This window comes from Carassius gibelio, chromosome B22, assembly GCF_023724105.1.
Source record: "Carassius gibelio isolate Cgi1373 ecotype wild population from Czech Republic chromosome B22, carGib1.2-hapl.c, whole genome shotgun sequence".
Lineage (NCBI taxonomy): Eukaryota > Metazoa > Chordata > Actinopteri > Cypriniformes > Cyprinidae > Carassius > Carassius gibelio.
Genome location: NC_068417.1, coordinates 39,121,909 through 39,149,537, shown reverse-complemented (window position 1 = coordinate 39,149,537; position 27,629 = coordinate 39,121,909). Strand labels below are relative to the sequence as shown.

The following is a 27,629-nucleotide window of genomic DNA, read 5'->3' as shown; positions in this document are numbered from 1 at the left end:
CTGATGAAGAGATTTTAAATAAACTGGAGGATTGGGGGGTTTCCCCAATTTCAAAAATAAAGCGGCGTGTTTATCCAGGCACCAGCATTGAGGATGGGACAAGATATGTAAAGGCGCGGTTCCCGAAGGAAGTGGCCTCCCTCCCTTACAGCACAAAAATAGAGACGGCAGAGGGTCCACAATATTTTCGGGTGATGCACAGCCATCAGGTGAAGACTTGTCGGCTGTGCATGAGCCCAGACCATGTGGTGAAGGACTGCCCGGAGTTCACGTGCCATAAATGCGAGGAGAGAGGCCACTTCGCGAGAAATTGCAACGCTGTGACGTGCCCGGAGTGCAATTTGGTTTTAAATAAGTGTGAGTGTTGGATGCAGGGTGAGGAGGAGGAGCAGCAGGTGGGCGGGCGGGTGCATGAAAGAGACAACGAGCAGCGAGACTATGGAGAAAGAGTTCGAGGTGAAGGACTGGAATTAATTAAGGATATGGAACAACAGAAAGAGTGTAACGAACCCATCATACAAACACAACAGGAGGGGGGAATTTGGACACAGATGGATTTGACTGACAGCTTGAAAAATGCTTTGGATACTATGGAACTGGATGATGAAAGGAATAAAGTATTGAGTGATGCACAACAGGAGGGAATTTTATGTACACCGATGGATGTGACGGACAGTGTGCAAAAGGAGATGGACGCAGTAGAAATTAATGATGCTACAAAAGAGTGTGAACAAGGACAAGAAAATGAGGAGACGAAGGGGAAATCATCAAAAAGAAGAAGATCTGTGAAGGTAATACCCAATTTAGATACTGCAAGAAAAAGAGTGCTTAAAGAAGATGGTTTTGAATGTACAAATAAGTATGAGTTGCTAAAGGGTTTGGAGGAGATGGACTGAGTTTATGGGTTTTATGCATGTTTTTATATGTTTTATGCTGTTAAGAATAGTGACTTTTAATGCTAGAGGGCTGTCAGACATGGGAAAATTTGAAAAAGTGAAAGAAATGTGTAAAGGAGAAGATGTGATTTTATTACAAGAAACTAACTGGAAGGAAGATTACATGACTGAAATAAGGAAAAGTTGGAGCAGAGGAATTTTATATAACAATGGTGATGGGAGGCTGGGAAGAGGAGTTGCAGTTTTAATAAAAGAAAACAGTGGTGTATCGTGTAAAACAATATATAATGACATGGATGGGAAATGTATGGCGGTTGAAATGGAGTATGAGGAGAAAAAAGTTATTGTAGTTAATATTCATGCACCAACAGTAGAGAATGAAAAAAGGAATATTTTAATATATTAAGAGAATTTTTAAAGAAACATAAAGAAGTTATTATGATGGGTGATTTTAATACTGTTTTCAGTAAATTAGAAATGGGAGAGGGAATGGTTTTTAAAAATGATAAAGGAAGAAAAGAACTGAAATTATTAATGGAAGAAAATAATATAATTGATGTATGGAGAGAAAGAAACGAAAAAAAGAAAGAATATTCAAGGAGGCAATTAGTGGGTAATTTTATGTGTAAGACAAGGATTGATTTCATTTTATGTACAAGGAACATTGAAGGATTTATCGGTAATATCAAATATGAAGAATCAAGCTTAAGTGACCATAAACCAATTTTTATGCAAGTAGACTGGAGTTCAGTGAAAAAAGGGCCGGGGGTATGGGTTTTAAATGTAGAGGTTTTGAAGAATGAGGACTATGTGTTAAGTATTAAAGAAATTATTGAAAAAGAAAAGGAGAATGGAATGTACAGCGAAGATAAAAGGATATGGTGGGAAAATGTTAAATATTTAGTTAAAAAATTCACAATAAAATACAGTTAATTAATACAGAGAAGTAAGAGGAAGAAGGAGAGAGAAATAAGAGAAAAATTGGAAAAGGAATTAAATGAGAATGGGAAAGATATACAAAAAAATAAAAGAATTGGAGGGAACATTGAAAGACATGGAAGAGAAAAAATATGAAGGTGCAAGACTAAGAAGTAAAGCTAAATATACTGTGGAGGGTGAAAAATGTAAAAAAAAAATTTTTGATTTAGAAAAAATAAGAGGGAAGGCTGGAATGATTAAAGAAATAAGAGGGAAAAATGGTGTAGTGGTGGAAACTAATGAGGAAATATTAGAAGAAATAAAAGCTTACTATGAGAACCTGTTTAGTACTGAGGGGGTGGGCGAAGAAGAAAAACTGGAGTTACTGAATCAAATAAAAACAACAGTAGGAGAAGTAGACAAAAAAGAGTGTGATGAAGAGATAAGAGAAGAAGAGATTCAAAGAGCAATAAGTGAATTAAACAAAAATAAAAGTCCAGGTGTAGATGGTTTGGGGAGTGAATTTTATATAGTTTTTAAAGATTTTTTAACTAGCATTTTAAAAGAAGTATATGTAGAGGTGTTTAAGAAAGGAGAATTAAATCAAAGAATGGGAATGGGTTTAATGAAATTGATATACAAGAGAAAAGGAGAGAAGACAGATTTGAAGAACTATAGACCGATTACAATGCTAAATACTGATTTAAAGATTTTATCTAAAATTTTAGCCAACAGATTGAAAGAAGTCATGCCGAGTATAATTAAAACTAACCAAGTGTATGGAGTGAAAGGGAGAGACATAGCAGATACAACTATTAGTATAAAAGATATGATAAGACACATACATGATAGCAATAAAGATGGGTTTATTATCAGTTTAGATTTCGAGAAAGCTTTTGACAGGGTGGAGCATGGTTTTTTATTTGATGTTTTAAAAAGTTTTGGTTTTGGAGAGAATTTTATGAAATGGATTAGGATTTTATACAAAGGCGCAATAACAAAAATTAAATGTAATGGGTTTTTAACACAGTGTTTTAAAATTACTAGATCGATAAGGCAAGGATGTACATTGTCGGCTCTTTTATATTCTTTAGTTGCAGAACCTTTGGGATTGGCTGTAAAACATGGAGAGGGGATAAAAGACATAGGCATCGAGGGAGGGGAAAGTAAAAATTTTCAGTACGCGGATGACACAACATTATTGTTAAAAGATCTGAAGAGTGTGGAAAATGCAATTAAAATTGTACAAAAGTATTGTAGGGGATCAGGAGCTAAAGTAAATGAGGACAAAACGCTGTATATGAGATTTGGAGGGGCACCTGTTTTAACAGAACATTTTACCTTTAAGGAAACTAAAGAAATGAAGATTTTAGGTGTGTTAATGGGGAGGGATGAAAAGAAAGCAGATGAAACTATGTGGGAAGAAGCTTTAGGAGGGATTGAAAGACGATTGAATTTTTGGAGAATGAGAACATTAACTTTGAAAGGGAAGGTTTTAGTTCTTAATGTTTTAATGGTCGAAATTGTGGTATATTTTATATGTGTCATCTATGCCGTTGTGGGTAGAAAAAAGGCTGAAAAAATGTTTTTTAGATTTTTTATGGGAAGGGAAGCCACCAAGAATAGCACACAACACTTTAATAGGAGCAGTGAAGAAGGGAGGACTGGGGTTAATGGATGTGGAGCAAAGAAAGAACAGCTTGAGAGTGAAAATAATAAAAAAGTACTTGGATGAAGAAAACGAAGTGGCATGGAAGAGAACAATGGGGCATATTTTAAGTAAGTGTAGTAATTTTAATTTGGGGGACAACATTTTATGGATGAAAGTTAAAAAATGGATGACGGAGGGGCTGCCAGATTTTTATAAAGAACTGATGGGGGCATGGGGCAAATTTTTAACGAATGTGCATTTTAAGCCACAAGGCAGAGAGAACATTTTAAATCAGCCTTTATTCTTAAACAACGGCATTTTAAGTCAAGGGAAGGAGGTTTTTTTTAAGAAGTGGTGGGATGTGGGAATTACGAGAGTCAGAGATGTTTTATATGAATTCAAAGAGGGGTTTTTACCAGTGCAATACATTGTGGATGTGATGGAGGAGGCAAAGGAGGATTATAGCAGACGAGAGATAACAAACAAGTATGACGTAATTAAGAATGCAATACCTCAAGAGTGGATAAACAGAATTGACAACATGGAAGAAGAGAAACCTGGGAAAGATGTGTATGTGAGGCTAGGGGAAAAACTGTGTGCTTTTAATGAATGTACTGTGAAAATGTTTTATTGTGTTTTTAGAGATACTGTTTTTAAGAAGCCTGTTGTAAACGAATACTGGGTACGGTTGTACAATGATGTAAAAGAAGAGAATATATGGGGGGACATGAATGGTAAGATTGTACAGACGAAACCGGAGAATATGGAGTATTTTATCAGAAACAAAGCAGTATTTACAGATGTGATTTTAAACAAAATTGGGATGGAGGAAAGTGCCACATGTAAAGTATGCCAAGATGCAGATGAAGGGTTTTTACACTTGTTTTTATATTGTGATGAGCTGAAAGTTTTTAATGAGAAATGTAAAAACATGATTTTAATTTTGAAAGGAGTTGAAATTGGGAAATTTGAATGGGAAAAGGTGTTCATGTTGGGAATTAATGAAAATTGTAAAAACAAGAAGATCATTAATTTACTTGTGATGTTGATGAAAAGTGCGGTATGGGAAAGAAGAGTAGTGGTGAAAAAAGAAAATGTTTTAATTGATGTGTGGGAAATGTTTAGGAGAAAAGTTGAGAAATATGTTGAATGTCTGTTTTATTACTTTAAGTTGGAGGGAACAATGAATCTTTTTAATTAAGTTTTTACACAGGAGGTCTTAAAGGTTTTAAATGACCTGGGGATGGAATTGTCATTTTTAAAAGATTAAACAATGTAACGAGTGTTTTTTAAGTTGTTATTTGTAAAATGTCTGACAGCCCAAAACTTTAGGAGTGTCTATGTTAAAGAAAGCATATTATGTATCTTTGCATGTTAATAATTGATATGTATGTTTGAATTGAATAATTTCTTTAATAAAAAAAAAAAAAAAAAAAAAAAAAAAGGCTATGCCCGATCTCGTCTGATCTCGGAAGCTAAGCAGGTTTGGGCCTGGTTAGTACTTGGATGGGAGACCGCCAGGGAATACCAGGTGCTGTAAGCTTTTTGGACATTTTTCACTTAGTATATAATAATTTTGCCAAATAATAGAGTCAATGCTGATCTCTGAATCTTAGCAGGTTTAGGTCTGGTTAGTACTTTGATGAGAGACTGCCTAGGAATACCAGGTGCTTTAAGCTTTTGGGTTTTCTTTCCTACTTATATAATGTACTGGCGATTAGATTGGCTGCTCTTTAAATAGCCCTCTCTTTGCAGCAGTCTTCGCTTACGGCCATACCAATCTGGCTATGCCCGATCTCGTCTGATCTCGGAAGCTAAGCAGGTTTGGGCCTGGTTAGTACTTGGATGGGAGACCGCCTGGGAATACCAGGTGCTGTAAGCTTTTAGGACATTTTTCACTTAGTATATAATAATTCTGCCAAAAAATAGAGTCAATGCCCGATCTCTGAATATTAGCAGGTTTGGGCCTGGTTAGTACATGGATGGGAGACTGCCTGGGAATACCAGGTGCTTTAATCTTTTTGGAAAATTTCACGAATTATATAATAATCTTTCATTAAAAAAAAAAAAAAGAGTCAATGCCCGATCTTTGAATCTTAGCAGGTTTAGGTCTGGTTAGTACTTGGATGGGAGACCGCCTGGGAATACCAGGTACTGTAAGCTTTTTGGACATTTTTCACTTAGTATATAATAATTTTGCCAAAAAAAAGAGTCAATGCCCGATCTCTGAATCTTAGCAGGTTTAGGTCTGGTTAGTACTTTGATGAGAGACTGCCTAGGAATACCAGGTGCTTTAAGCTTTTGGGTTTTCTATCATACTTATATAATGTACTGGCGATTAGATTGGCTGGTCTTTAAATAGCCCTCTCTTTGCAGCAGTCTTCGCTTATGGCCATACCAACCTGGCTATGCCCGATCTCGTCTGATCTCGGAAGCTAAGCGGGTTTGGGCCTGGTTAATACTTGGATGGGAGACCGCCTGGGAATACCAGGTGCTGTAATCTTTTTGGACATTTTTCACTTAGTATATAATAATTCTGCCAAAAAATAGAGTCAATGCCCGATCTCTGAATCTTAGCAGGTTTAGGTCTGGTTAGTACTTGGATGGGAGACCGCCTGGGAATACCAGGTGCTGTAAGCTTTTTGGACATTTTTCACTTAGTATATAATAATTCTGCCAAAAAATAGAGTCAATGCCCGATCTCTGAATATTAGCAGGTTTGGGACTGGTTAGTACATGGATGGGAGACTGCCTGGGAATACCAGGTGCTTTAATCTTTTTGGAAAATTTCACGAATTATATAATAATCTTTCATTAAAAAAAAAAAAAAAGAGTCAATGCCCGATCTTTGAATCTTAGCAGGTTTAGGTCTGGTTAGTACTTGGATGGGAGACCGCCTGGGAATACCAGGTACTGTGAGCTTTTTGGACATTTTTCACTTAGTATATAATAATTTTGCCAAAAAAAAGAGTCAATGCCCGATCTCTGAATCTTAGCAGGTTTAGGTCTGGTTAGTACTTTGATGAGAGACTGCCTGGGAATACCAGGTGCTTTAATCTTTTTGGAAAATTTCACGAATTATATAATAATCTTTCATAAAAAAAAAAAAAGTCAATGCCCGATCTTTGAATCTTAGCAGGTTTAGGTCTGGTTAGTACTTGGATGGGAGACCGCCTGGGAATACCAGGTGCTGTAAGCTTTTTGGACATTTTTCACTTAGTATATAATAATTCTGCCAAAAAATAGAGTCAATGCCCGATCTCTGAATCTTAGCAGGTTTAGGTCTGGTTAGTACTTGGATGGGAGACCGCCTGGGAATACCAGGTGCTGTAAGCTTTTTGGACATTTTTCACTTAGTATATAATAATTTTGCCAGATAATAGTCAATGCCTGATCTCTGAATCTTAGCAGGTTTGGGCCTGGTTAGTACATGGATGGGAGACTGCCTGGGAATACCAGGTGCTTTAATCTTTTGGAAAATTTCACGAATTATATAATAATCTTTCATAAAAAAAAAAAAAAGAGTAAATGCCCGATCTCTGAATCTTAGCAGGTTTAGGTCTGGTTAGTGCTTTGATGAGAGACTGCCTAGGAATACCAGGTGCTTGAAGTTTTGGGTTTTCTTTCCTACTTATATAATGTACTGGCGATTAAATTGGCTGGTCTTTAAATAGCCCTCTCTTTGCAGCAGTTTTCGCTTACGGCCATACCAACCTGAGGGCGCTAGAGAGCTAGTGAGAAACAGGAAGTGTGTTGGCTATAGGGAGGTGAGAAAGGCTCACCCAAACTTTTTTTTGCGTTGTTTTTGTTCAAGATAAGTATTTTTGTTTCTAGTTTTTTGTGTTATTTTTGTTATTCGTCCTCCCAACAGCTTTGCTGTTTGGGAGGGATCGTTTTAGTTTTGTGTTTTTTGTTAAAATGGACGGATTAACGGCTACAGACATGGATTTGGCAAAACAGACAAGGCAGCTAACTGAAAATGGACTGGATCAAAGACAACGAGAAAAGGATTACCCAGAAAGGCGAATGAAACGGATCTATACCAAGGAAGCAACGGTAGTGATTGATTTGACGGAGGTACAAGATGGGAGAGCAGAGGACATTATAGAAGCATTGAAAGACAAGATCGAAGTGACTAGCATACTAGCGGTAAGACCAAAAATGATGAAACAATATGAAATTACATTGGAAAAAGAGGAAGATATTGAGAAACTGGAAGAAGGATTGATGATTAAAGGAAAGATTTGTGAAATTAAAAAGTTGAACAATAAGGATTTTGCTGTATCTTTCATGCATCTGCCTGCTTACTTGGAGGATGACGATATTTTAAAGAAGCTGGAGGGATGGGGGGTGACTCCTATCTCACAGATCAAAAGGAGATTCTACCCGGGCACCCGCATTGAGGATGGAACGAGATTCCTGAGAGTACGGTTTCCAAAAGAGGTGGCTTCCCTGCCCTACAGCACGAGAATGGAGACGGAAGAAGGACCTCAGTATTTCAGGGTGATACATAGCCAGCAGGTGAGAACCTGTAGGTTATGTATGAGCCCTGAACACATGATGAAGGACTGTCCTGACTTCAAATGCTATAAGTGCTCGGAAAGGGGACATTTCGCGAGGGACTGTAATGCGGTGAGGTGCCCGGACTGCAGGCTTGTGTTAAACAAGTGCGAGTGCTGGTTCGGAGAACAACATCAGGAGGAAGAGCAGGGGTGTGGGCAGATGCATGAGGAAGCCGGTGAAGAGGAGCTACACGAAAACACAGAAGGAACATCAAGAGAGGATACCACAAGCACGGACGTTGAAGAGGAAAGTGAAAGGACTGGATCAACGCAGTGCAGTGAGGAAATGGGGTCACTGATGGAAATAACTGATACTTTACAGATTCAACTGGAAAAGACAGAGGATCAGGAGTGGGTCAGCGAGGATGGGAGAATGGACAAAGACAGTGAATGCATCGACGATGCCGGCACTACAGGAATCAATAAAAGAAGAAGACAAACTAAGGTAACACCAAATTTAGAGAAAGCCAAAAGAAAAGTATTAAAACAAGGATGTGAGGAAAAACAAGACAGTGGGGAAATGGTAAAGGAAGGAGAGTGAATGAACTGACAAAATGGGGATTTTATGGCTTTTATTTTATTTTATGGTGCTGAAAATTGTGACTTTTAATGATAGAGGATTAATGAATGTTTATAAATTTGAAAAGGTGAAGGAATTGTGTCGAGATGAAGATGTGATTTTATTGCAAGAGACAAACTGGAAAGAGAATTTTATGGAGGATATTAGAAAAAGATGGGAAGGGGAATTACTTGTTAACAATGAAGAGGAAAAAATGGGAGGAGGAGTGGCAGTTTTAATAAGAAAAGACAGAGGTATAAAGACAAAACTTATATATAATGATAAAAAAGGAAAATGTATGGTGGTAGAAATCGAAATGGAAGAAGACAAATTTGTTTTAGTGAACGTGCACGCTCCCAATGGAGAAAAAGAAAAGAAAATATACTTTAATGTTTTAGCTGATGTAATTGAAAAATGGGGGAAGGTGGTGATTGTAGGGGATTTTAACACTGTTTTAATTAGTAAAATGGATATGGCAAATGGGATGGTTTTTAAATCGGATGGGGGTAGAAAAGAACTAAGGTCATTGATGGAAGAGAAAAATATGATTGATGTGTGGCGGGAAAGAAATGGAAAAAAGAAGGAATTTTCAAGAAGACGGTGGGGAATTTTATGTGCCAAACCAGAATAGACTATTTTTTAAGTACCAGAAATCTTAAATGTTTCATTGATGTAATATTTTACAAAGAAACGACCTTAAGCGATCACAAAATGGTTTTAATGACGATGGATTTTAAAAGACAAACAAAGGGACCTGGGGTGTGGATTTTAAACACTGAGGTTTTAAAGAATGAAAGTTTTAAAAAAGAGATTGAAATGATATTAGATGGGAGGAAAAAAGACCTGATGTATATGGAAGACAAAAGGCAATGGTGGGAAAATGTTAAGTATGATATTAAGAAATATTCTATGAACTACTGTAATTTATTACAAAAGGTTAAAAGAACCAAGGAGAGAGAAATAAGGAGAACTCTAAAAGAGGAGTTAAATAAAAACCAAGTAGATGTGCAAAAAGTAATTGAAATAGAAAATACGTTGAGAAAAATAGAAGAGGAGAAATGCAAGGGGGCAATGTTGAGAAGCAAAGCCAAATACACGGTGGAAGGGGAAAAATGTAACAGATTCTTTTTTAATCTTGAGAAAAGCAGGGGGAGAGCGGAAACAATTAAAGAACTTAAAAGTAGGAATGGAATGGTGGTCTCAGATACAGAGGGGATTTTAAAAGAAGTGAAATCATTTTATGAGGAACTTTTTAAGTCTGAGGGGGGAGATGAGGAAAAAAGGAATATTTTGTTGCAACAGATAACAAGGAAAGTTGGCGAACAGGATAAAAAAATATGTGAAAGGGAAATAGAAACTGAAGAGATCATACATGCCATAAATCAATTAAGAGTGAGGAAAAGCCCCGGAGTAGATGGTATTGGAAGTGAGTTTTACAAAGTTTTTAAAGAAAAAGTAAGCGTGATTTTAAATGAAATTTTTGAAGAAGTTTTTAAAAAAGAAAGAGTAAGCCCAAGAATGGGGCTAGGATTAATGAAAATAATATACAAGAAAAAAGGAGACAAAACTGAGCTGAAAAATTTTAGACCCATTACAATGCTAAACACTGATTTTAAAATTTTAGCCAAGGTCTTAGCAAACAGATTAAAAAATGTCATGCCAAATATAATAGAAACAAACCAGGCGTATGGAGTAAAGGCGAGAGATATAGCAGATGTTACTAGCAGCATTAGAGATATAGCAGGGTATATAAAAGAAAAAGGCAAAAGTGCTTATGTTATTAGTATGGATTTTGAAAAGGCTTTTGACAGAGTTGAACATGGCTTTTTATTTGCAGTTTTAAAGGAATTTGGGTTTGGGAATAATTTTATTAAATGGATTTCGGTTTTATACAGGGATATTTTTACAAAAGTAAAATGCAATGGTTTTTTAACTCAACCTTTTAAAGTTTTAAGATCCATAAGACAGGGGTGTCCATTGTCGGCGCAGTTGTACTCATTGGTAGCAGAACCTTTAGGGCTTTTAATAAATAGAGAAAAAAGAATAAATGGAATACAAATGGAAGAGGGAGAAGAATTAAAGAAAATATTTCAATATGCTGATGACACGACAATTTTGGTTGAAAATGTAGAAAGTGTTAAAAGAGTGATGGAGAAAACAAAACTGTATTGTGAGGGTTCGGGTGCAAAGATAAATGAAGAAAAAACTGTATACATGAAATATGGAAGGGCGGAGGTTCTTACAGGGGTCTGTAAGTTTACAGAGGTGCAAGAAATAAAGATTTTAGGAATAATTGTAGCAAAGAATGAAAAGGAGGCTACGGACAGTATGTGGGAAGAGACGGTGGGATGGATGGAAAGAAGACTGATTTTCTGGAGAAGCAGGTTTTTAAGTTTAAAAGGGAAAATTTTAGTTGTAAACATGCTAATGTTATCTAGAATGTGGTATACATTACATGTGATGCCATTGCCAGACTGGGTTTTTAAGAGAATAAAGAAATGTGTTTTAGAATTTTTATGGGACAAAAAGCCTCCAAGAATTGCATATTTTACACTGATTGGGAAACCGGGGGAGGGAGGGATGGGTTTGGTGGATGTAGAACAAAAAATGAAAAGCATGAGAGTAAAGGTGGTAAGAAAATATTTGGATGATACGAACAGAGCAGAGTGGAAGAGATTGATGGCTCTTTATTTAAATAAATGTGGGAATTTTAATTTGGGGGAAAATGTTTTATGGATGAAGCTTAAGAATTGGATGATGGAGGGGATCCCACCATTTTACAAAGAGGTTTTAAGCGCTTGGAGGCTTTTTTTAACAGAGGTGGATTTTAATCCGGAGGGGAGAGAAATGATTTTAAATCAACCTCTGTTTTTAAATGGGAAAATAAAGATGCAAGAGTATGATATCTATTTTAAGAAGTGGTTGCAAGCAGGGTTTGTAAAGGTGAGGGATGTTTTATGGGAATTTAAAGAGGGATTTTTACCACTTCAAGTGATCATAGATGCAATGGATGAGGAGAAGGAGGACTTTAATGTAAATGTTTTAAAAAGACAATATGAACAAGTAAAAAAAGCAATCCCAGGACAATGGCTGGAAGAAATTATTAAGGAGGGAGAAAAAGAAAATAAAATGAGCGTGTTTCTAAAATGTAAAGACAATATGGTGAATTTTAATTTGGGTTCTGTTAAAATGTTTTATGGGTTTTTTATAAATAGTTTTTAAAAAACCTCTTGCCAATCAGTTATGGATAAGGCATTTTAATGAAATTGAAGAGGAAGATATATGGAAGAACATGACATGGAAATGGTTGGATGTGGATTTACAAAGTTTTGATTATTTTATTAGACAAAATGTGATTTTTACTGAAATGAGCTTGTGTGCAATGCAGAAAGAAACTAATGCCCAATGCAGAGTTTGTAAAAAAGAAGATGAAGGAATTTTACATTTGTTTTTATTCTGTGAGAAGTTGAACCCATTTTTTAAGGAATTAAAGGAAATAATCAAAGACTTAAGAGATAATGAGGGGGACTGTAACTGGAATAATTTTTTTATGTTGGGAATGGCAGAGAATACAGCAAACAAGAAACTAATTAATTTGTTTTTAATTTTGGCCAAAAAAGCAATATGGAAAAGAAGGAATATAGTCAAAAACAGAGATTTTATTGCTAACCTATGGTTGATTTTTAAACAGTTGGTTGAAGAGTATGTAAAAATGCTGTACAGTTATTTTAAACTGGAAAACAAGATGGGGGATTTTTATGGAATTTTTACGAAGGAGGTTACATATATTTTAAAACAAAAGCACTTTTATATGCCAAGAGAAGATTAACGAATTCGATGAATTTGTGAATTTAGATGTGTTTGGTTTTTAGTGTTATGCATATTTTGAAAAAATTCTTTTGTGAAATGCTTTTGTTTTTATGAAAATTTCCCTGTAACAGCTTTAAAGTCTTGTACACAACTTGTATTTTGACTGTGAATAAAAAAAAAAAAAAAAAAAAAAAGCTATGCCCAATCTCGTCTGATCTCGGAAGCTAAGCAGGTTTGGGCCTGGTTAGTACTTGGATGGGAGACCGCCTGGGAATACCAGGTGCTTTAAGCTTTTTGGACATTTTTCACTTAGTATATAATAATTTTGCGAAATAATAGAGTCAATGCCCGATCTCTGAATCTTAGCAAGTTTAGGTCTGGTTGGTACTTTGATGAGAGACTGCCAAGGAATACCAGGTGCTTTAAGCTTTTGGGTTTTCTTTCCTACTTATATAATGTACTGGTGATTAGATTGGCTGCTCTTTAAATAGCCCTCTCTTTGCAGCAGTCTTCGCTTTCGGCAATACCAACCTGGCTATGCCCGATCTCGTCTGATCTCGGAGGCTAAGCAGGTTTGGGCCTGGTTAGTACTTGGATGGGAGACAGCCTGGGAATACCAGGTGCTTTAATCTTTTTGGAAAATTTCACGAATTATATAATAATCTTTCATTAAAAAAAAAAAAAGAGTCAATGCCCGATCTCTGAATCTTAGCAGGTTTAGGTCTGGTTACTACATGGATGGGAGACCGCCAGGGAATACCAGGTGCTGTAAGCTTTTTGGACATTTTTCACTTAGTATATAATAATTTTGCCAAATAATAGAGTCAATGCCCGATATCTGAATCTTAGCAGGTTTAGGTCTGGTTAGTACTTTGATGAGAGACTGCCTAGGAATACCAGGTGCTTTAAGCTTTTGGGTTTTCTATCCTACTTATATAATGTACTGGCGATTAGATTGGCTGGTCTTTAAATAGCCATCTCTTTGCAGCAGTCTTCGCTTACGGCCATACCAACCTGGCTATGCCCGATCTCGTCTGATCTCGGAAGCTAAGCAGGTTTGGGCCTGGTTAGTACTTGGATGGGAGACCACCTGGGAATACCAGGTGCTGTAAGCTTTTTGGACATTTTTCACTTAGTATATAATAATTTTGCCAAAAAATATAGTCAATGCCCGATCTCTGAATATTAGCAGGTTTGGGCCTGGTTAGTACATGGATGGGAGACTGCCTGGGAATACCAGGTGCTTTAATCTTTTGGAAAATTTCACGAATTATATAATAATCTTTCATAAAAAAAAAAAAAAAAGAGTCAATGCCCGATCTCTGAATCTTAGCAGGTTTAGGTCTGGTTAGTACTTTGATGAGAGACTGCCTAGGAATACCAGGTGCTTTAAGCTTTTGGGTTTTCTATCCTACTTATATAATGTACTGGCGATTAGATTGGCTGCTCTTTAAATAGCCCTCTCTTTGCAGCAGTCTTCGCTTATGGCCATACCAACCTGAGGGCGCTAGAGAGCTACAGGAAGTGTTGGCTGCAGTTTGGAGAGGAAGGCTCTCCTCCATTTTGTGTTTTTCTACTTGTGGTTGTTTTGTTTGTTTTGTGAATCTGTGATTGTTTTTTGCCATTTTTCTTTTTTGAAAACCACCTAACAGCAGCATATCGCTGTCTGGAGGGTGGTTGATCTTTTTTTTTCTCCAAAATGGACGGATTATATGGTAACAACTCGGAACTGGCTGGAGAGACTCGAATGGCAAATGACAATGGACTGGCAGGAGGAACACGCATGGCAAGCGACACTGGACTGGCTGGAGGAACACGCATGGCAATCGACGCTGGACTGGCTGGAGGAACAAGCATGGCAAACGACACGGGACTGGCTGGGGGAACACGCATGGTAAACAACACTGGACTGGCTGGAGGAACAAGCATGGCAAACGACACTGGACTAGCAGGAGGAACACGCACGGCAAATGACACTGGACTGGAGAAGCAACAAAGAGCTGGAAATGGAAAATAAAAATTTTGGTGAAAGAAAATATTTAAAGGAGGCAACAGTGATCGTGAGTACAGAGAATGTGAGTGTTGTGAGAGGAGAGGATATGATTAAAGCAATCTCAGAAAAAATTGGAAGTGGAAAGGTGTTGGCTGTAAGACCCAGACAAGGTAAAGAATATGAACTGACACTGGAACAGGAAGAAATGTGTGACATTTTAATTAATGGATTGACAATAAAGGGAGTGGACTGTGAAGTAAAAAAACTGCAAAATAAAGATTACGTTGTTTCCTTCATGCACCTGCCTGTCTACCTGGAGGATAAGGAAATTTTGGAAAAATTGGAAGGATGGGGGGTATCCCCCATATCTAAAATCAAAAGGAGATGCTATCCGGGCACTGACATTGAAGACGGTACAAGATTTGTTAAGGTGAGGTTCTTTTCCCCAAAGAAGTGGCATCACTCCCTTATAGCACAAAGATTGAAACAGCCGAGGGCCCGCAGTACTTTAGGGTGATGCACAGCCACCAGGTGAAGACTTGTAGGCTGTGCATGAGCCCAGAACATTTACTGAAGGAGTGCCCAGAATTCAAGTGCTATAAATGCTCGGAAAGGGGACATTTCGCACGAGACTGCAATGCTGTCAGGTGCCTGGATTGCCAAAAAATGTTAAATAAATGTGAATGCTGGATGGAGGGAGTGGTAGGTGGAAGGGAAGAACAGGTGGACAGACAGGTGCATGAAGGAAACCACGATGAAGAAGGACATTGTGAAGAAAGACAAGAAGAGGATGAATTACAACCAAAGGAATCAGAGGAAGGAACAAACTACAGACAGGAAGGACAAGGAGAAGGAGAAGGAGAAAAAGAAAAAGAAAATGATGAACAGATAAGAGAAGAGGACACACAATTGACCCAGATGGACATATCTTCAATTCATGGACAAAAAGGAAAAGAACAAGACAAAGAAACTGACAACGAAGGAGAAATAAGTATGGAGGAGGATGAGAAGGAAAAGGTGGAGAGGGGACAAATTAGAAGAAGATCACTACAGGTAAAGCCAAATATAGGAACTGCAAGGAAAAAAGTTAAATGTTTTAACAGTTTTGAAGTGTTAAAGGAAATGGTGGAGGAAGACTGAGAATGATGGGTTTTAGATATTTAATTTTTTTTCTTTTTAATGGTTTTAAGTGTTGTGACTTTCAATGCAAGAGGACTCTTGAACTTAAAGAAATTTGAATATGTAAAAGAAAAATGTAAAAGAGAAGACATTATTGTGCTACAAGAAACAAACTGGAGAGAAAATGTAATGAATGATTTTAAAAAGAGATGGGAAGGAGGGATTTTATACAATAATGGAGATGGGAGGTTTGGGAGAGGTGTGGCTTTTTTAATGAAGGATGATGTTTTTAAAGCAAGTCAAATTTTATACAAAGATACGATGGGGAAATGTATGGTTGTTCGGATAAAACATGAAGGAAGGGAATTGATTTTAGTAAATATACATGCACCAACGGTGGAGAAGGAAAAGAAAGAGTTTTTTATGTTTTAAGAAGTATTGTAAATAAGTATAAAGAAATAATAATGATGGGGGATTTTAATACGGTTTTTAGTAAACAAGACATGGCAGAAGGAATGGTTTTTAAAAATGACAAGGGGAGAAAAGAACTAAAAGCATTAATGGCAGAAAATAATATGATAGATGTGTGGAGAGAAAGGAATCAAAAGAAAAAGGAGTTTTCAAGAAGGCAAATAGTGGGGCAGTTTGTGTGCGAAACAAGAATTGACTTTATTTTATGTACGAGAAATGTGGAGAATTTTATAGAAAAGATTAAGTATGAAGAAACAAGTTTTAGCGATCACAAGTTTTTATTTTTTAAATTGGACTGGGATAAAGTGCAAAGAGGGCCAGGAATATGGGTTTTAAATACAAAAATGTTAGAAAATGAAGACTATGTTTTAAAGGTTAAAGAAATTATAGAAAAAGAAAGGGAAAATGAAATGTATGAAGACGATAAGAGAATATGGTGGGAGAATGTAAAGTTTTTAATAAAAAAATTCTCATTTAAGTATTGCAGTTTAGTACAGAAATGCAAAAGATACAAAGAAAAAGAAATAAAGGAAAGTTTGGAAGTGGAATTGAATAAAGAAAATAAAGATATACAAAAGATAAGGGAAATGGAGGAAAAACTGAAAGAAATAGAGGAAATAGAATATGAGGGGGCGAGGTTAAGAAGCAAAAGCTAAATATACTGTGGAGGGAGAAAAATGCACAAAGTTTTTTTTGATTTAGAAAAAAAGCGAGGGAAAGCTGAAATAATAAAACAGATAAGAGGGAAAAATGGGGAAGTTGTAGAAGGGAATGAAGAGATTTTAGAAGAAATAAAGAATTTTTATGAGGATCTTTTTAGTGCAAGGGGTGTAGAAGAAAACAAAAAAAGGGAACTGCTGAATCAGATAAAAGTAAGAATTAGTAAGGAAGATAAAATAGAATGCGATCAAAAAATTGGAGAAGAAGAGATTGAAAGAGCAATACAGCAGCTGAATAAGAATAAAAGTCCAGGAATAGATGGTTTGGGAAGTTAATTTTATATATGTTTTAAAGAGATTTTAACAAAGATTTTAAAGGAAGTTTTTAGTGAGGTTTTTGAAAAAGAAGTTAATGAAATAATGGGGATGGGTATAACAAAATTGATATATAAAAGGAAAGGAGAAAAAGTAGATTTAAAAAACTATAGGCCGATTACGATGCTTAACACAGATTTTAAGATTTTAGCGAAGGTTTTATCAAACAGGTTAAAGGAAGTAATGCCAAGTATAATTCAAACAAACCAAGCATATGGAGTAAAGGGAAGAGATATAGCGGACATAACAATGAGCATAAGAGACACAGTATGGTACATGAAAGAAAAAAATGAAGATGGTTACGTAATTAGTCTAGATTTTGAAAAAAGCATTTGATCGGGTTGAACACAGGTATTTATTTGATGTTTTAAAGGAATTTGGTTTTGGGGGGAATTTTATCAAATGGATTGAGATTTTATATAAGGGCGCTTTAACAAGAATAAAATGTAATGGGTTTTTAACAGAATGTTTTAAAATCACAAGATCGATAAGACAGAGTTGTCCGCTTTCAGCGTTATTATATTCACTTGTATCGGAACCATTAGGATTGGCTATAAAACAAAAAGAAGAAATAATTGGAATTGAAATTGAGGAAAATAAGGCTGAGGGAAAGGTTTTTCAATATGCTGATGACACAACGTTAGTAGTTAAAGGAAAGGAGAGCATCAAGGAAGTTATGAAGGTTGTAGAAGAATATTGTAAAGGATCTGGGAGTAAAGTAAATGAAGAAAAAACTGTATATATGAGATTTGGTAAAGCAATGGTTTTAAAGGATTGTTTTAATTTTAAGGAAGTGGATGAAATTAGGATTTTAGGAATTTTAATGGGTAAAAATGAGAGGAAAGTATGTGATGAAATGTGGGAGGAACTAGTAACAGGGATAGAGAGAAGGTTAAATTTTTGGAAATTAAGAACATTAATCTTGAAAGGGAAGGTTTTAGTATTGAATGTTTTAATGGTGTCTAAGTTATGGAATGTTTTATATGTATCAGATATGCCATTGTGGACAGAAAAGAGGTTGAAGAAATGTTTTCTTGACTTTTTATGGGAGGGGAAACCAGCAAGAATAGCTTTTAACACAATATTAATCAATCAATCACCTTTATTTATATAGTGCTTTAAACAAAATACATTGCGCCAAAGCACTGAACAACATTCATTTGGAAAACAGTGTCTCAATAATGCAAAATGATAGTTAAAGGCAGTTCATCATTGAATTCATTGATGTCATCTCTGTTCAGTTGAAATAGTGTCTGTTTTAATTTGCAATCAAGTCAACGATATCGCTGTAGATGAAGTGACCCCAACTAAGCAAGCCAGAGGCGACAGCGGCAAGGAACCGAAACTCCATCGGTGACAGAATGGAGAAAAAAACCTTGGGAGAAACCAGGCTCAGTTGGGGGGCCAGTTCTCCTCTGACCAGACGAAACCAGTAGTTCAATTCCAGGCTGCAGCAAAGTCAGATTGTGCAGAAGAATCATCTGTTTCCTGTGGTCTTGTCCTGGTGCTCCTCTGAGACAAGGTCTTTACAGGGGATCTGTATCTGGGGCTCTAGTTGTCCTGGTCTCCGCTGTCTTTCAGGGCAGTAGAGGTCCTTTCTAGGTGCTGATCCACCATCTGGTCTGGATACGTACTGGATCCGGGTGACTGCAGTGACCCTCTGATCTGGACACAGACTGGATCTGGTGGCCACGGTGACCTCGGAACAAGAGAGAAACAGACAAATATTAGCGTAGATGCCATTCTTCTAATGATGTAGAAAGTACGGTGTTATGTGAAGTGTTCCGGTTCCAGTTTACCTAATTAATGCAGCCTAATAATCCTTTAACGGATTTGGATATTAAAAGCATATTAGTATGTTATGTGTATGCCAGGTTAAAGAGATGGGTCTTTAATCTAGATTTAAACTGCAAGAGTGTGTCTGCCTCCCGAACAATGTTAGGTAGGTTATTCCAGAGTTTAGGCGCCAAATAGGAAAAGGATCTGCCGCCCGCAGTTGATTTTGATATTCTAGGTATTATCAAATTGCCTGAGTTTTGAGAACGTAGCGGACGTAGAGGAGTATAATGTAAAAGGAGCTCATTCAAATACTGAGGTGCTAAACCATTCAGGGCTTTATAAGTAATAAGCAATATTTTAAAATCTATACGATGTTTGATAGGGAGCCAGTGCAGTGTGGACAGGACCGGGCTAATATGGTCATACTTCCTGGTTCTAGTAAGAACTCTTGCTGCTGCATTTTGGACTAGCTGTAGTTTGTTTACCAAGCGTGCAGAACAACCACCCAATAAAGCATTACAATAGTCTAACCTTGAAGTCATAAATGCATGGATTAACATTTCTGCATTTGACATTGAGAGCATAGGCCGTAATTTAGATATATTTTTGAGATGGAAAAATGCAGTTTTACAAATGCTAGAAACGTGGCTTTCTAAGGAAAGATTGCGATCAAGTAGCACACCTAGGTTCCTAACTGATGACGAAGAATTGACAGAGCAACCATCAAGTCTTAGACAGTGTTCTAGGTTATTACAAGTAGAGTTTTTAGGCCCTATGATTAACACCTCTGTTTTTTCTGAATTTAGCAGTAAGAAATTACTTGTCATCCAATTTTTTATATCGACTATGCATTCCATTAGTTTTTCAAATTGGTGTGTTTCACCGGGCTGTGAGGAAATATAGAGCTGCGTATCATCAGCATAACAGTGAAAGCTAACACCATGTTTCCTGATGATATCTCCCAAGGGTAACATATAAAGCGTGAAGAGTAGCGGCCCTAGAACTGAGCCTTGAGGTACTCCATACTGCACTTGTGATCGATATGATACATCTTCATTCACTGCTACGAACTGATGGCGGTCATATAAGTACGATTTAAACCATGCTAATGCACTTCCACTGATGCCAACAAAGTGTTCAAGTCTATGCAAAAGAATGTTGTGGTCAATTGTGTCAAACGCAGCACTAAGATCCAATAAAACTAATAGAGAGATACACCCACGATCAGATGATAAGAGCAGATCATTTGTAACTCTAAGGAGAGCAGTTTCAGTACTATGATACGGTCTAAATCCTGACTGGAAATCCTCACATATACCATTATTCTCTAAGAAGGAATATAATTGTGAGGATACCACCTTTTCTAGTATCTTGGACAGAAAAGGGAGATTCGAGATTGGTCTATAATTAACTAGTTCTCTGGGGTCAAGTTGTGGCTTTTTTATGAGAGGCTTAATAACAGCCAGTTTGAAGGTTTTGGGGACATGTCCTAATAACAATGAGGAATTAATAATAGTCAGAAGAGGACCTATGACTTCTGGAAGCACCTCTATTAAGAGCTTAGATGGTATAGGGTCTAACATACATGTTGTAAGTTTAGATGATTTAACAAGTTTATACAATTCTTCCTCTCCTATAGTAGAGAATGAGTGGAACTGTTCCTCAGGGGGTCTATAGTGCACTGTCTGATGCGAAACTGTAGCTGACGGCTGAATGGTTGCAATTTTATCTCTAATAGTATCGATTTTAGAAGTAAAGTAGTTCATAAAGTCATTACTGCTGTGGTGTTGGGAAATGTCAACACTTGTTGAGGCTTTATTTTTCGTTAATTTAGCCACTGTATTGAATAAATACCTAGGGTTATGTTTGTTTTCTTCTAAAAGAGAAGAAAAGTAATCAGATCTAGCAGTTTTTAATGCTTTTCGGTAGGATATGCTACTTTCCCGCCAAGCAATACGAAATACCTCTAGTTTTGTTTTCCTCCAGCTGCGCTCCATTTTTCGGGCTGCTCTCTTTAGGGTGCGAGTATGCTCATTATACCATGGTGTCAAACTGTTTTCCTTAACCTTTCTTAAGCGTAAAGGAGCAACTGTATTTAAAGTGCTAGAAAAGAGAGAGTCCATAGTTTCTGTTACATCATCAAGTTGTTCTGAGGTTTTGGATATGCTAAGGAATTCGGATACATCAGGAAGATAACTTAAAAAGCAGTCTTTTGTGGTAGAAGTGATGGTTCTTCGATACTTGTAACAAGAAGTAGAATTTACAATTTTGGCTATATGAAGTTTACACAGAACTAAATAATGATCTGAGATATCATCACTTGGCTGAATAATTTCAACACTATCAACATCAATTCCATGTGACAGTATTAAATCTAGAGTATGATTTCGACAATGAGTAGGTCCTGAAACGTGTTGTCTAACACCAATAGAGTTCAGAATGTCTATAAATGCTGATCCCAATACATCTTTTTCATTATCGACATGGATATTAAAATCACCAACTATTAAGACTTTATCTGCAGCCAGAACTAACTCGGATGTAAAATCACCAAACTCTTTAATAAAGTCTGTATGGTGCCCTGGTGGCCTGTATACAGTAGCCAGTACAAACATAACAGGGGATTTATCATTAACATTGGTTTCTCTGGATAATGTTATATGAAGCACCATTACTAGGGGCAAAAACAATATTAGGGGCAGTAGAGAAGGGGGGTTAGGTTTAATAGATGTGGAACAGATAAAAAATAGTTTGAGAGTGAAAGTAGTGAAGAAATACCTAGATGAGGGCAAACCAGAGTGGAAAAAGACGATGAAATATTTTTTAAACAAATGCGGGGATTTTAACATGGGGGATGGAATTTTATGGATGAAAACGAAGAATTGGATGACAGAAAATTTACCAGAGTTTTATAGAGAAATTTTAAGTGCTTGGGGAAAATTTTTAGTTAAAGTTGAGTATGATCCACATGGGAGAGAAAACATTTTAAATCAACCTCTTTTCTTAAACCAAAACATTTTAAAGCAAGACAAAGGGATTTTTTTGAAGAAATGGATGGAAGTGGGGATAACAAGAGTGAGAGAAATTTTGTATGAATTTAAAGAAGGGTTTTTATCGACACAATTTATTGTAGATGCAATGGAGGAGGCAAAAGAGGATTACAGTGAACAAGACATAAAAAATAAATATGAAATAATTAAAAGCGCAATACCGAAAGAATGGATTAAAAGAATAGAATGTATGGAAGGAGAGCCAAAAGAGAAATGTATTTATGTGAAATTAGGGGAAAAACTGTATGATTTTAAGGAATGTACTCTGAAAATTATTTATTGTTCTTTTAGAGATGGTGTTTTTAAAGAGCCTATTGCAAATGTATACTGGGTGCAAAAATTCAAAGATTTTAAAAAAGAGTGCATTTGGAGAAACATGACGGGGAAGTGTGTGGAAACTAAATTGGGATGTTTGGAGTATTTTATAAGGCATAAAGTGGTTTTTACTGAGGCAATTTTAAATAAAATAGGAATGGAAGAAATCGCTCTGTGTAAAGTGTGCCAGGAAAAGGAAGAGGGGATTTTACATTTGTTTTTATATTGTAGAGAACTGGAGGAATTTTTAAGAAAATGTAAATGTTTAATTAAAGATGTGACTGAGGAGTGGGATGAAAATGTAATTGAATGGAACAGATTGGTGATGTTTGGTTGGGAAAAAAAGTGTCAAAACAAAAGTTTTATTAATTTGTTTGTAATGCTAATGAAAAGTGCAATATGGGAGAGAAGAACTGCGGCTAAAAAAGAAAAAACTGTGTTGGATGTTTGGACTGAGTTTAAAAGGAAAACTGAATTATATATTGAGAGATTGTATGTGTACTTTAAAGGTGGAAATATGTTGGATTCTTTTTATGATGTTTTTACCCCAAAAGTTTATTGTGTTTTAAATGATTTAATGTGGAAGCTGCCAGGAAGTGAAGGAGATTTTTAAATTATCTATGTAAAGGAAAGATGTGCAATGTAGAGATGTGTGAAAAAAAAAAAAAAAAAAAGGCTATGCCCGATCTCGTTTTATCTCGGAAGCTAAGCAGGTTTGGGCCTGGTTAGTACATGGATGGGAGACTGCCTGGGAATACCAGGTGCTTTAATCTTTTGGAAAATTTCACGAATTATATAATAATCTTTCATAAAAAAAAAAAAAAGAAAGCGTCAATGCCCGATCTCTGAATCTTAGCAGGTTTAGGTCTGGTTAGTACTTTGATGAGAGACTGCCTAGGAATACCAGGTGCTTTAAGCTTTTGGGTTTTCTTTCCTACTTATATAATGTACTGGCGATTAGATTGGCTGGTCTTTAAATAGCCCTCTCTCTGCAGTTGTTTTAGCTTACGGCCATACCAACCTGGCTATGCCCGATCTCGTATGATCTCGGAAGCTAAGCAGGTTTGGGCCTGGTTAGTACTTGGATGGGAGACCGCCTGGGAATACCAGGTGCTGTAAGCTTTTTGGACATTTTTCACTTAGTATATAATAATTTTGCCAAAAAATAGAGTCAATGCCCGATCTCTGAATATTAGCAGGTGTGGGCCTGGTTAGTACATGGATGGGAGACTGACTGGGAATACCAGGTGCTTTAATCTTTTTGGAAAATTTCACGAATTATATAATAATCTTTCATTAAAAAAAAAAAAAAGAGTCAATGCCCGATCTCTGAATCTTAGCAGGTTTAGGTCTGGTTAGTACTTGGATGGGAGACCGCCAGGGAATACCAGGTGCTGTAAGCTTTTGGAAAATTTCACAAATTATATAATAATCTTTCATTAAAAAAAAAAAAAAAAAAAAAAGAAAGCGTCAATGCCCGATCTCTGAATCTTAGCAGGTTTAGGTCTGGTTAGTACTTTGATGAGAGACTGCCTAGGAATACCAGGTGCTTTAAGCTTTTGGGTTTTCTATCCTACTTATATAATGTACTGGCGATTAGATTGGCTGGTCTTTAAATAGCCCTCTCTTTGCCGCACTCTTTGCTTACGGCCATACCAACCTGAGCGCGCCCTAGTGGAAGCAGGAAGTGGTACAGCTTGCAGGAGGATATCAAACAACAAGTGTGGAGAGTTGAAAATTGGAAACTGAAGCCTTGAAGTTAGAAACAACCTTTTTAAAAAAAGGGGAACTGGTCTGCTTTAAAGTCATTTAATCCCCAAACAGCTTTTGCTGTTTGGGGATAAATACTTTCTACACTGAGAAGGCTACAACACGGTGTGACAAATGGAGAATGCAAAAGGACAGGAGAAAAGGAACACAAGAGAAATGGACGGAGAGCTGGGTCTAAGAAAAAGGCATTATGAAAAGAGGCTCACAGTGTTGGTGGAAATAGAAGGAGAAGATAGACTAACAATGATGGAGATACTGAAGAAAGTGAGAGAAGAATGTGGAGTGGTGATCGGATGTAGATTCAAAACACCAAAAGAATACGAGTTGACAATGGAGGAGGAAAAAGGAAAGGAGAAATTGTTGGATGGGCTTAAGATAAAGAATAGTCGGGTGATGGCGAAAGAGGTGGACTGTATGGAGATGGTGGTCTCGTTCCTTGGGTTACCAACATACATACAGGATGAGGAGATACTTAAAAAGCTGTCTGAATGGGGAGTTAAAGCAACCTCAAGTGTGAGAAGGAGAATGTGGCCGGGGACGGATATCGCTGATGGAACAAGATTTTTAAAGGTAAAGTTCAATGAGGTGGTAAAATCACTGCCGTATTCAACGAAGTTTGAGACATTAGGAGGGACGGAGCACTTCAGGGTAATACATGATAGGCAAGTGAAAGTCTGTCGCCTGTGCATTCAGCCAGGTCATATTGTAAGAGACTGTCCAAGCTTAAGCTGTTTTAAGTGTCAAAGGCAAGGTCATTACGCGAGAGAGTGCAAGGAAGAGAACTGCAAAATGTGCAATATGCGACCTGGATTATGTGTGTGTGAAACCCCAGCAGAGATAGGTGAGAGAAACAGCAATGGGGAGGATTCGGATCAGTATGAGGTGGATGAGGAGGTGGAGATCGAAGGAGAGGTAGGTGAAATGACTGGACAAGAAGAGAGAAGGGATGCATGGAGTTGGGAAGAAAGAACAACGGAATGGAGAGCGATTGTGGATGTGAGTGATCAAGAGGAGGAGGCTGCAGGGAGGAGATGGAGAGAGAGAGAAAAAAAAAAGGAAGAGAGGGAAGCGGAACCTGGAAAAAAGATGGAAAGGAACATCTTGGAGTGTGAAGACAGAGAAGGGGAAGGAGTGAAAGCTGATGGCAAGAGTCAGGAGGGTGACAATGTGAAAAGGCAAGAAGAAAAGTTGCAGGTGGAGAGCGCTGGAGGGAAGAGAGAGGTGCAAGAAAGTCTGGTGACAATTGACGACGAGGACATGGACACAAGTAAAGGGGAAAGGGTGCAGAAGAAAAGAAAGAAGAAAGAAATAGAGGAGCATACGGCAGAAAGTAAGTGTCTGGAATTAACAAAATGAGGATGATTCTTTTAAAAATGACGATACTTGCTATGTGGGGCTTTATGAACATTGCCTGTTTGAATAGCAATGGATTAAGAGATGAAAATAAGTTTGAGAAGGTCAAGGGATTGTTAAAAGCTGAAGTATTCTGTTTGCAAGAAACACATTGGTCTGATGATATAATGGACAACATAAGGAAGAGGTGGGAAGGGGAAATTTTTGTGAATCATGGGAATGCAAAATCCTGTGGTGTGGCAACTCTTATAAAAGGAGATATATTGAATAATGTGAAGCAAGTATACAAGGATGGTAATGGGAGACTGTTAGTGACTGAATTTGTGTTTCAAAATGAATGTTTCAGGCTGATAAACATTTATGCACCTAACATAGAAAACGAAAGAAAATAAATCTTTAAAGAAATTAAGCCGTTATGTAAAGGCAACTATATTGTAGTTGGGGATTTCAATGTATGGTGCACGAGACTGGATGCATCAAGTAGTGCAAACTTTAAATCAGATGCATCCAGGAAATATCTAACTGAATGGATGCAAAATGAGGACATAGTAGATGTATGGAGGGAAGAAAATCCCTACAAAAAAGACTTCTCTAGAAGACAATTGGTGATGGGTGTTTTGAAACAGAGCAGAATAGATTTATGTTTAACCAAAAGGGAAATGTTGAAATATGTAAAGAATGTGAAATATAAGTTTGTGGGAATAAGTGATCATGCTATGATGATGGTTAAGATGGATGTAAACGAGGTGGAGAGGGGGGAGGAATGTGGTGTTTGAATGCAGACTTGCTAAAAGAAGAGACATACAAAGAAAATATAAAAAAATGTATAGATTATGAAATGCAAAATGCGTTATTTGATGAAAATGTATGTGAGTGGTGGGAAAAAATGAAAGGGACAATTAAAAAAAGAAGTATTAGATATGCAAAACAAAGGGATTTTATGAGGAGGAGTAAAATTGAGGATATGCAAAATGAACTGAAGAGGGAAGCAGAAAAAATAGAAGGTAATCCTGAGCAAGACAAAGAACGCTTTATGCAAATAAAAGCAGAAATAGAAGAGTATGAAAAAGAAAAAAGTAAGGGTGCAGTAATAAGGAGTAGAGCACAGTATGCGTTAGAGGGAGAAAGAAGCACGAAGTTCTTTCTAAACTTAGAAAAGAAAAAACAGAGGAAAAAGCATATAACAGAGCTGGAAAATGAAAAAGGTGAGAAGATTACTGATTATGTGGGGATAATAAGAGAAGTAGAAATATTTTATAAAAAGCTATTTAAGAAAGAAGGGGTAAAACAGGAGTGTGTGGATGAAGTTTTAAATACTGTGAGTAAAAGTGAAAACGAGAAAAATATATGTGAAAGCGATATAATTATCGAAGAAATAAAAGAAGCAATAAAACAGACAAAAAAGAACAAAAGCCCGGGCTCAGATGGCTTAACGCATGAGTTTTATAAGACCTTTGAAGAGATTGTAGCGCCAATATTGTTGAAGGTTTATAGGAGTATGGAAGAGAGAGGGGAAATGCCAGAATCTATGGGGTTAGGAATAATTACAGTACTATATAAAAATAAAGGAAGTCCACATAAGCTAGGAAATTACAGACCATTAAGTCTTCTAAACACAGATTATAAAATATTGACAAAAGTGCTGGCAAATAAGATAAAAGAGGTAGTAGGGTCAATAGTATCATTAAGCCAAGCCTATAGCATAAAGGGTAGAGATATTACAGATACAATTTGCACAATAAGGGACATAGTAGAAGGGATGGGGAAAGATGGGAAAGGGGGATTGGTTTTATCTATAGACTTAAACAAGGCATTTGACAGGGTGGAACATAGCTTTATAGAACAGACAATGGGGAGGTTTGGGTTTGGAGAGAGGATGCAAAAGTGGATAAAATTAATATATGGAAATGCTAAAAGTTGTGTTAAAGTTAATGGGGTGTTAACTGACCCCTTCCCTTTAGAGAGGTCAGTAAGGCAAGGTTGTCCGTTGTCTGCAATATTATACTCAATAACAGCTGAGCCACTGGCGACACTTATAAAAAAAGATAAGGAAATAAAAGGTATTCAAATACCAAAGGGGGGATTGAGTGTAATACACCAATATGCAGATGATACAACTTTTACAGTTAGGGATATAGAGAGTATAAATAAAATAAGAAAACAGATAGAAAAATATGGGGAAGCATCAGGTGCAAAAATAAATGTGGATAAATCTGAAATAATGAGTATAGGAGGAGTAAGGGTTGAAGGGTTAGATATTCCATTCAGAATAACAAAATATTTTATAAAAATTTTAGGGGTAAACGTAGGAGAGAATGCAAAAGAGGCAAGGGATGCAACATGGTCAGG

The 27,629-nt window shown here is 36.8% G+C and overlaps 4 non-coding genes and 1 pseudogene across 4 annotated transcripts; all 5 read left to right on the top strand.

The window, feature by feature from the left end:
- The first annotated feature begins 5,228 nt into the window (after positions 1-5,228).
- LOC127994725 (5S ribosomal RNA) lies at positions 5,229-5,347 on the top strand. Its single transcript, XR_008167697.1, has one exon. It is a non-coding gene; the product is annotated as a 5S ribosomal RNA (ribosomal RNA).
- Positions 5,348-5,849: 502 nt separating this feature from the next.
- LOC128003799 (5S ribosomal RNA) lies at positions 5,850-5,968 on the top strand. The gene has a single exon (XR_008176514.1). It is a non-coding gene; the product is annotated as a 5S ribosomal RNA (ribosomal RNA).
- A 6,941-nt stretch (positions 5,969-12,909) lies between these two features.
- Positions 12,910-13,028, top strand: LOC128007076 (uncharacterized; annotated as a pseudogene).
- Positions 13,029-13,392: 364 nt separating this feature from the next.
- LOC128008845 (5S ribosomal RNA) lies at positions 13,393-13,511 on the top strand. The gene has a single exon (XR_008180572.1). It is a non-coding gene; the product is annotated as a 5S ribosomal RNA (ribosomal RNA).
- A 9,649-nt stretch (positions 13,512-23,160) lies between these two features.
- On the top strand, positions 23,161-23,279 carry LOC127994886 (5S ribosomal RNA). Its single transcript, XR_008167854.1, has one exon. It is a non-coding gene; the product is annotated as a 5S ribosomal RNA (ribosomal RNA).
- The last annotated feature ends 4,350 nt before the right edge of the window (positions 23,280-27,629 follow it).